The sequence below is a fragment of the Helianthus annuus genome, chromosome 3, assembly GCF_002127325.2.
Source record: "Helianthus annuus cultivar XRQ/B chromosome 3, HanXRQr2.0-SUNRISE, whole genome shotgun sequence".
In the NCBI taxonomy this organism is placed as follows: domain Eukaryota; kingdom Viridiplantae; phylum Streptophyta; class Magnoliopsida; order Asterales; family Asteraceae; genus Helianthus; species Helianthus annuus.
The window spans coordinates 131853948-131861524 of record NC_035435.2 but is presented as its reverse complement, the minus strand read 5'-3'; the positions used below and the strand labels follow the sequence as shown (position 1 = coordinate 131861524).

Below are 7577 nucleotides of genomic sequence, written 5' to 3'. Positions count from 1 at the left end.
GGACTGAATTTCAGTAACCAATAAGTTTCCAGGACTAGTTTATCTGTTACAGATTATATTAGAGACTGATTTCCTTGTGGCTGATGTTTGTGACTGATATTCAGTCACTAATACTTTGACCACTTGTCTGAAAGAAATTTTAGTCACAAATATGTGTGTCATAAAAAAAATTATTGGATGGAAACTTATTGGTTACAGAACTTCAGTCCCAAATAAGTGCCCCTATTAATTAGAATGGTGTAATTTTATGGTCACTAATATTTAGTCACCTTAGTTGAGACTAAATTCCAGTCACAAATATGTTCTCTCCATTTAGCTTTTTTTGGAGGGACACTTATTGGCAACTGAATTTTAATCTAAAAAATGTTCTCTTAAAAATGGAACAAATGTGTTTGAGACTTATGTTCGGTCTCTAATATTGATGGAACATATTAGGGACTGAAATTCAGTTCTAAATATTTTCAAGACAAACAAAACTAGTGCCGTATTCAATGGCTTGTTCGGTGTGAAAGGTGTCATGCCTGTGGTTCCTTGACAGATGACGCGTGTGTTCTTGTCGACGAAGACGACCGGTGGCGGAGGAGCTGTGGCGAACGAACGCGACCGAGAGATCGGATTCAAAGACGATGATGATACAGACAATGTGCGAGATGTGAGTTTTGAAGAGAGATTAGCGATGAATCTGGTTGCTTGACGAGACATCTTGGCTGCAGCTTTGAACCTCTGTTTGGCGAAGACGAAGATGATACAGAGGATATGCGAGGTGTTTGACTGTATTGTGTTTTGTAAAGGGTGAGTCCACGTAGATTAAAAAACCCACGTCACCTTACTACCTTACATAAAAAACCATGTAGGATAAAAAGACTAACTGAGTTAGTATTTGATTAACTCCATGGTGACACAGCCACCTAAATGTTAAGTAGAGGGTGGTGGGAGTCAAAATGAAAGTTGGGAGTGGTATTGGCCAATTTTGCTTAGTTTAGGGTGATAAAATCTATTATGATCTCTATATATTATTATCTTTAATTTGTAATTTGAATTTTCTAGTAAACTAGTAAGAATTTGTGTTTCCTTTTTTAGGCTTTCTAGCTACTTTTTTTTTTCGAAAGGCTTTCTAGCTACTTAACAAATTTAAAACTTATTCGTAAAAAGATTTCTTTTACCATTTTAATTAAATGATTAAATTAGATAATAATGGTCTAATCCTTTCTGAATCCACAATGTTCTAAACCGCCAAAGTTTTCCCTAAAATCCCAAATAGCGCGAAGCCCTATTTTCACTTTAGTTTTCATCTCCCGCCCGTTCACAGCAGTTACGATACAGACGATTTCTTCACATCGTTAGCTCCAAATCTCAGTTAGGGTTCTTTCAAATATGCGATTTCTTCATAGATTTGCTCCAAATCGCTGTTAGGGTTTTTCACAGCTGCATTTTCCTACAAAAACACCGTTCATCCACGAAATCAACATCAATTCGGTGATGCTATTCTACTCTCTATTATACATTTCACATGTTTTATGTGTGTTTCTTTAAATTTGATGATGATTTCATGTTAGGGTGAGTTTGTTAGAGTTTTGTTGGTTTAATTCTTAATTGTCACAGGGTTGTTATTGTTGGTTTTGGAATGTGTTTATTGTGGTGTCATATGTGGACTGTTATTTCTAATTTCTATGAATTGAACATGTATGCATGTATATATATATATATATATATATATATATATATATATAGTTATATTGGCGAAGCTTGAGATTTCCGACCGGGGGATCAAAAACGTATATACCCAAAATTTTCTATAAAACGCGGGGTCGAAAACGTATATATCCAAAAATTTCTATACAAAAACTACATGCTCTCCATTACTGAGCGAAAAGTTCGGGGGGTCGGCCGCCCCCTCCCGCCCCCACTATCCTTCGCCCATGGTTATACATGTAGTTGTATGATTGAAATCAGAAATCCAATAAAAAAATAGCGTAGAAACAAATTTACAAAAAAGGGGATAAAGAACAATGAAAAAGTGTCTATTTTGTTTTGTTTTGTTTTTTTTAATTCACATTTTAAATTTAAATATTTGTTTATGATTGCACTCTTGTGAAAAGTGTATATCTTGCATTTTGCAAGAAGATGGTCTTTTCGCAACAAAAACTTAATAGGTTGGCTCGAATAGTTAATCACTCTTCAACTTGATTTACCTAAACCCATTTTCTTTTATTTCTATTGTTTCTTGGATGGTTCAAGTCAACTACCATTTTCATATAAGAGATAAAATAAAAAAGAAATCGCAGACACTTATACTGAATGTGAATAATATGCTCTTGTTGTTTGTGTTGATTTATCAATGAAATTTGAGTTTTACCCATTAAGCAAGTGTTAATGTTTATGTTGATTTATTGATGAAAATTTATTTATGTGCTTTTGCTTGTTCTTAATAATTATTTATGTCGCTGATGCTAATTTAGTTACTCTCTTAATTGCATTTTCTTTAAAAATCCTAGTAACAACCAACAACTGTAAAGTTCTAGTCTTTCTAATATAAATGTAGTTGCTATTAATCAATTATTTGGTTATTGTTACATATGCGGCATGCCTGTTCTATATCCTGTTTCACTAAATATCATCGCATATTAATTAAAAAAACATTATACAAATTAAAAATCATGCAGGATATAGCACCTGAGCTTCATCAAGGTCACGTTGCTGCCCATGACACTGGAGATACTTCTGTGGATGCTGCAGTTCTAACCGACCGTAAAAGTGAAAAAAAGAAAGATGAAGACGAAAAGGATAAAGGAAAAGAAAAAGAAAACGATGGTGAAACTGAGAAGGATAAGCCTAGAGGTCCCGAAGGAACCAACTTGGATGGTTTGTTGCAGAGGCTTCCGGGCTGCGTGAGCCGTGACTTAATTAACCAGTTGACTGTGTAATAACTTTCCCTTTAAGATCTCTCCACTTGCATGCTAAGTTTGTTTAATTGGTTTGTAATTTATACGAAATTTCAGGTGGAGTTTTGTTATCTAAATTCAAAATCATCCCGCAAAAAGCTTGCTAGAGCTTTGTTCAACGTACCGAGGACCTCTTTAGAACTGCTACCATACTACTCGCGCATGGTTGCCACACTGTCAACTTGCATGAAGGACGTACCTTCTACACTTTTGCAGTTATTCGAGGAAGAATTCAACTTCCTCATCAATAAAAAGGTTTTGTTATTTATTTTTTCATAAAATGTACTTTCTATATTTTTTTATTCATCATCATTAATGTCTCAGGATCAAATGAACATCGAGACTAAGATCAGGAACATTTGATTTATCGGAGAGCTTTGCAAGTTTAAGATTGCACCATCTGTGCTCATTTTCAGTTGTCTAAAGGCTTGTTTAGATGACTTTACCCATCACAACATAGATGTTGCATGCAATCTTCTTGAGACGTGTGGCAGATATCTTTACTGGCACCCTGATACCAACGTGCGTATGGCAAACATGTTAGAAATCCTTATGCGCCTAAAAACATTAAGAATTTGGATCCTAGGCACAATACCTTTGTGGAAAACGCGTATTACCTGTACAAACCACCTGAACGATCTGCCAGAGTCTCCAAAGTTCGTCCTCCTTTGCATCAGGTATTATTATTATTGTTGTTGTTGTTGTTGTTGTTTACATTATTGACATTGATGACCAATTCACACGTCATGTGATAACTTGTGCAGTATATTAGAAAGTTACTTTTCACAGACCTGGATAAGTCTTTAATTGAGCAAGTATTGAGACAACTTCGTAAGCTACCGTGGAGTGAATGCCAACCGTATTTGTTAAAATGCTTTTGGAAGGTTCACAAAGGAAAATATGGTCAAATTCATTTGATTGCTTCACTAACTGCTAGATTGAGTCGCTATCATGATGAGTTTGCAGTTGCTATAGTAGACGAGGTTAGTAATTTTTTAATATTGTTAAAAGAGTAAAATGCCATTTTCATCCATGAGGTTTGGCCAGTTTTGCGACTTTTGTCAAAAGGTTTGTTTTTCTACATCTGGATCCAAAAGGTTTGAAATCTTGCCATTTTCATCCGGCTCGTTAACTCTACCTATTTTTCCGTTAAGTCAGGGGTATTTCCATCTTTTTTGTTAACTTAAAGGGCAATTCGGTCATTTTCACTCTATGTACAATCATTTTGCATAATGTACAAGTATTCAAAATACCCTTAACGTAGAAAAAGACGAAAATACCCCTGACTTAACGGAGAAAAATGAATGAAGTTAACGAGCCGGATGAAAATGACAAGATTTTAAACCTTTTGGATCCAAATGCGGAAAAACAAACCTTTTGATGAAAGTCGCAAAACTGGCCAAACCTCCGGGACGAAAATGACATTTTACTCTTGTTAAAATTTAGTAGATGTAAGTTATATTTGCATGATATTATCAATTGTTCTTTTACAGGTCTTGGAGGAAATTCGGCTAGGTTTGGAGGTAAATGAATACGGGATGCAACGACGACGAATTGCTCATATGCGGTTTTTAGGCGAGCTATATAATTATGAACATGTGGATTCTTCAGTTGTTCTCGATACATTATATCTTATTCTCATTTTTGGTCATGGGACTGAAGAGGTACAAAGTGAATCTTTTATATATTTTAATCTGTTTTTTTTTATTTCTAATGGTTTCTTATCTCTTCGTTTAGCAAGATGTACTTGATCCGCCTGAAGACTGCTTTAGAATTAGAATGATAATCACACTTCTCGAGACTTGTGGGCACTACTTTGGTCGAGGTTCATCAAAGAGAAAACTGGATCGATTTTTGATTCATTTTCAACGATACATACTCAGTAAAGGCGCACTTCCTCTCGATATAGAATTTGACTTGCAGGTTACAATTTGATTGCCATGTTCATGAGCTCAAAGTTTCTGGATTTTAAGAGCTCACTAACCGCACATATGAGGGGTGGAGCAAATGATTTGGATGGGCAACTCAATGACAATGATAGTTTGATTTAGAATGTGAGTTAGCTAAGACTTATTTTGTTGGTGTTTGATTGATTACTATTTTGAAGTTTAGGATTGATCTACTAAGTATTATTTCATTATATTTTTAACTTTATTAAAGTTTAGAATTAACATGCTATAATGTTATGGATTAAATTTGTTGAGAATGTCATTGCATTTAAGACTCTTATTAGTCCTAAAAAGTAAATATATTACCAAAATGTGCATGCATATTATGGACTATCAAATTAGTATCAAAAACTATTTTTAGTCATCAAAAACTCATGACTAGAAACATTCATAGCATCAAAGACTATTTTTTACTTACGAAATTAACATATTAGGGAGTAATTATCAATCCCTAAAAAACATATTCGGGATTGAAAAAGTTCTCAAAAATACAAAATTTCAGTCTCTAAAAAAACATATTTGAGACTAAATAATGACATCTAAGATTATTTTTCAGTCCCTAAAAGATAAATTGAAGGCTAAAATTGGTATGTTATCAGGGACTGATTCTCAATCTCTAAAAGAACATATTCAGGACTCAAAAAAGTTCTTAAAAGATACACATTTTCAGTCCCTAAAAAACATATTCGAAACTAAATAGGATGACATCTAAGTTTATTTTTCAGTCCCTAATAAAATATATTAAGGAATGAAATGGTATGTTATCAGGGACTAATTCTCAGTCTCTATAACGTCTTATTAGAGACTGAATTGTCATGGAACCCGAAGCTAATTAAATGTATTTGGGACAAAATAGACAAGGTTTAATTACTGATTTTCAGTCCCTGAATGGCCTAGTATCAAGGACTGATTTTCAGTTACTGACGAAATGTATTCGAGACTGAAATGATATTGTATGACAACATAGATTAAGGACTGATTTTATGTGTATAGAAGACTGAATGTCAGTCCCTATTGGTGTCATACAATCGGGACTGAATTTTAGTTACTAATTAAAGTATCTAGGACTAAGCAATTAGGACTGACTCGGGACTGACAAAATCAGTCCCTAATAACCATTAGGGACTGATTTAGGAGTTTTAGAGACTGATTTTTCAGTCCCCGATGGCGATCTTTTTTGTAGTGTCTCTTGTGCTCTTGCAAGTAACTGGTATGTTAACTTACTGTTATGATTGATTATTATATTTGTTTGATGTTTCCAGCATCATTCTTAATCAATGATCTTCATAGTTAAGGATATATGTGTGCATGTGATTCACAAATAATTCTGATGTAACAACAGGAACGGTCCAATAGGATCCACACATTAAAAAGGCTTGTCGGCTAATGCTTTTATGACTGCATGTGATTGCCACTAGTTGTGCTTGTTATATATGAATCATTAGGTATTTTGATATAATAATCGGTCCAATAAAATGGAAGTTTAGTGGGTGAATAAGGTTTGGTAACATCACATGCAGATGACGGCTCATGTATACTAATGTTGTTAATGATGAGTGTTGGGGTCCAATGAGATTTAGGTTAAAGAAACAATGGTCGGCCATGTGATAAGGGTATAAGGAGTGGTTAAACACTTTAAAGTGGCAAACCAAAAAACCGACCAATGAGAGCGCGCCATGTCAATTAGGCAAAAGTGTTTAAACTTTGGTGAAAAATGTTGGCAATGGTTTAAACACTTGGTGAAGTGGTAAACTATTTTTTTTAAAAAAAAGGAAAAAGGTTTGATTGGTTGAGATTGGAATGGACCCCACCCCATACCCCTTTCTCTCTTTCCTTTCTCCTTTCCCGCTTCGGTAAAGCTTCACCGCATGAAACAAGATTTATCGGTAAACTTTGGTTGGCAATGGTTTGCCTTTTCGGTAAACCAAGTTTACCGACACAAATATGTGCCACACCGTATCCCCTAAGTTAGGGGGTTGAACTTTGAATTAATTACACATTAGGAATATCATAATAGCTTATCAGTGAAGTTAAGAAATTTTAAGGTGGGAATGACCTGGCCAAACTTCACATGTGAAACATGAGAAGTATTAATCTTGGGTGGGTGATTTGGGAACCATATGTTAATCGGATCATTCAAGTACATAACATAAAACCGGATCGGTAATGGACCGCATAGTGGCTGAGCATCATAACCGAGTCGGGCTGGGCCAGATGGGCCTGCCAGCTCCTTCGGCATGTGTTGGAGGGGTAGTAATCTTGAATAATTGGGTTGTAGGGCCACATTTTAATAATAAAGCTTGAATGGGCTGTTAGTGTTAAGTGGGACTTGGGCTTGTAAAGCAAACGTGTGTCAAGCAGGAGAATCTGTGTAGGAATAAACGTCATTAACTTGATTAATGTATGTCATAGCTAACTGTTAAACCTTGTGAAAATATGTGTGAATTCCATAAGTGCGACTTCTGCAATGTATGACAAATACGTGATTCGGTGTGAGTGTGGAACTGACTGTTATCGGTAATTCTTCTAGGGCGTGTTGTGTTTGAATAATCAACAAGATAATTATTCTTACCGAGCAAACCGAAGGTGAGTTCATCTTTCTTGAGCATGCGTCCCGGTGGTTGGGACAGTCAGTGGGTATTCCTGGGAGGGACAAGTCTTTTGGGTTAAAACGGGAATGTTGGAT

The 7577-nt window shown here is 35.3% G+C and overlaps 1 pseudogene; it reads left to right on the top strand.

Annotated features, from left to right (window-relative positions):
- The first annotated feature begins 538 nt into the window (after positions 1-538).
- On the top strand, positions 539-5153 carry LOC110932085 (annotated as a pseudogene).
- The last annotated feature ends 2424 nt before the right edge of the window (positions 5154-7577 follow it).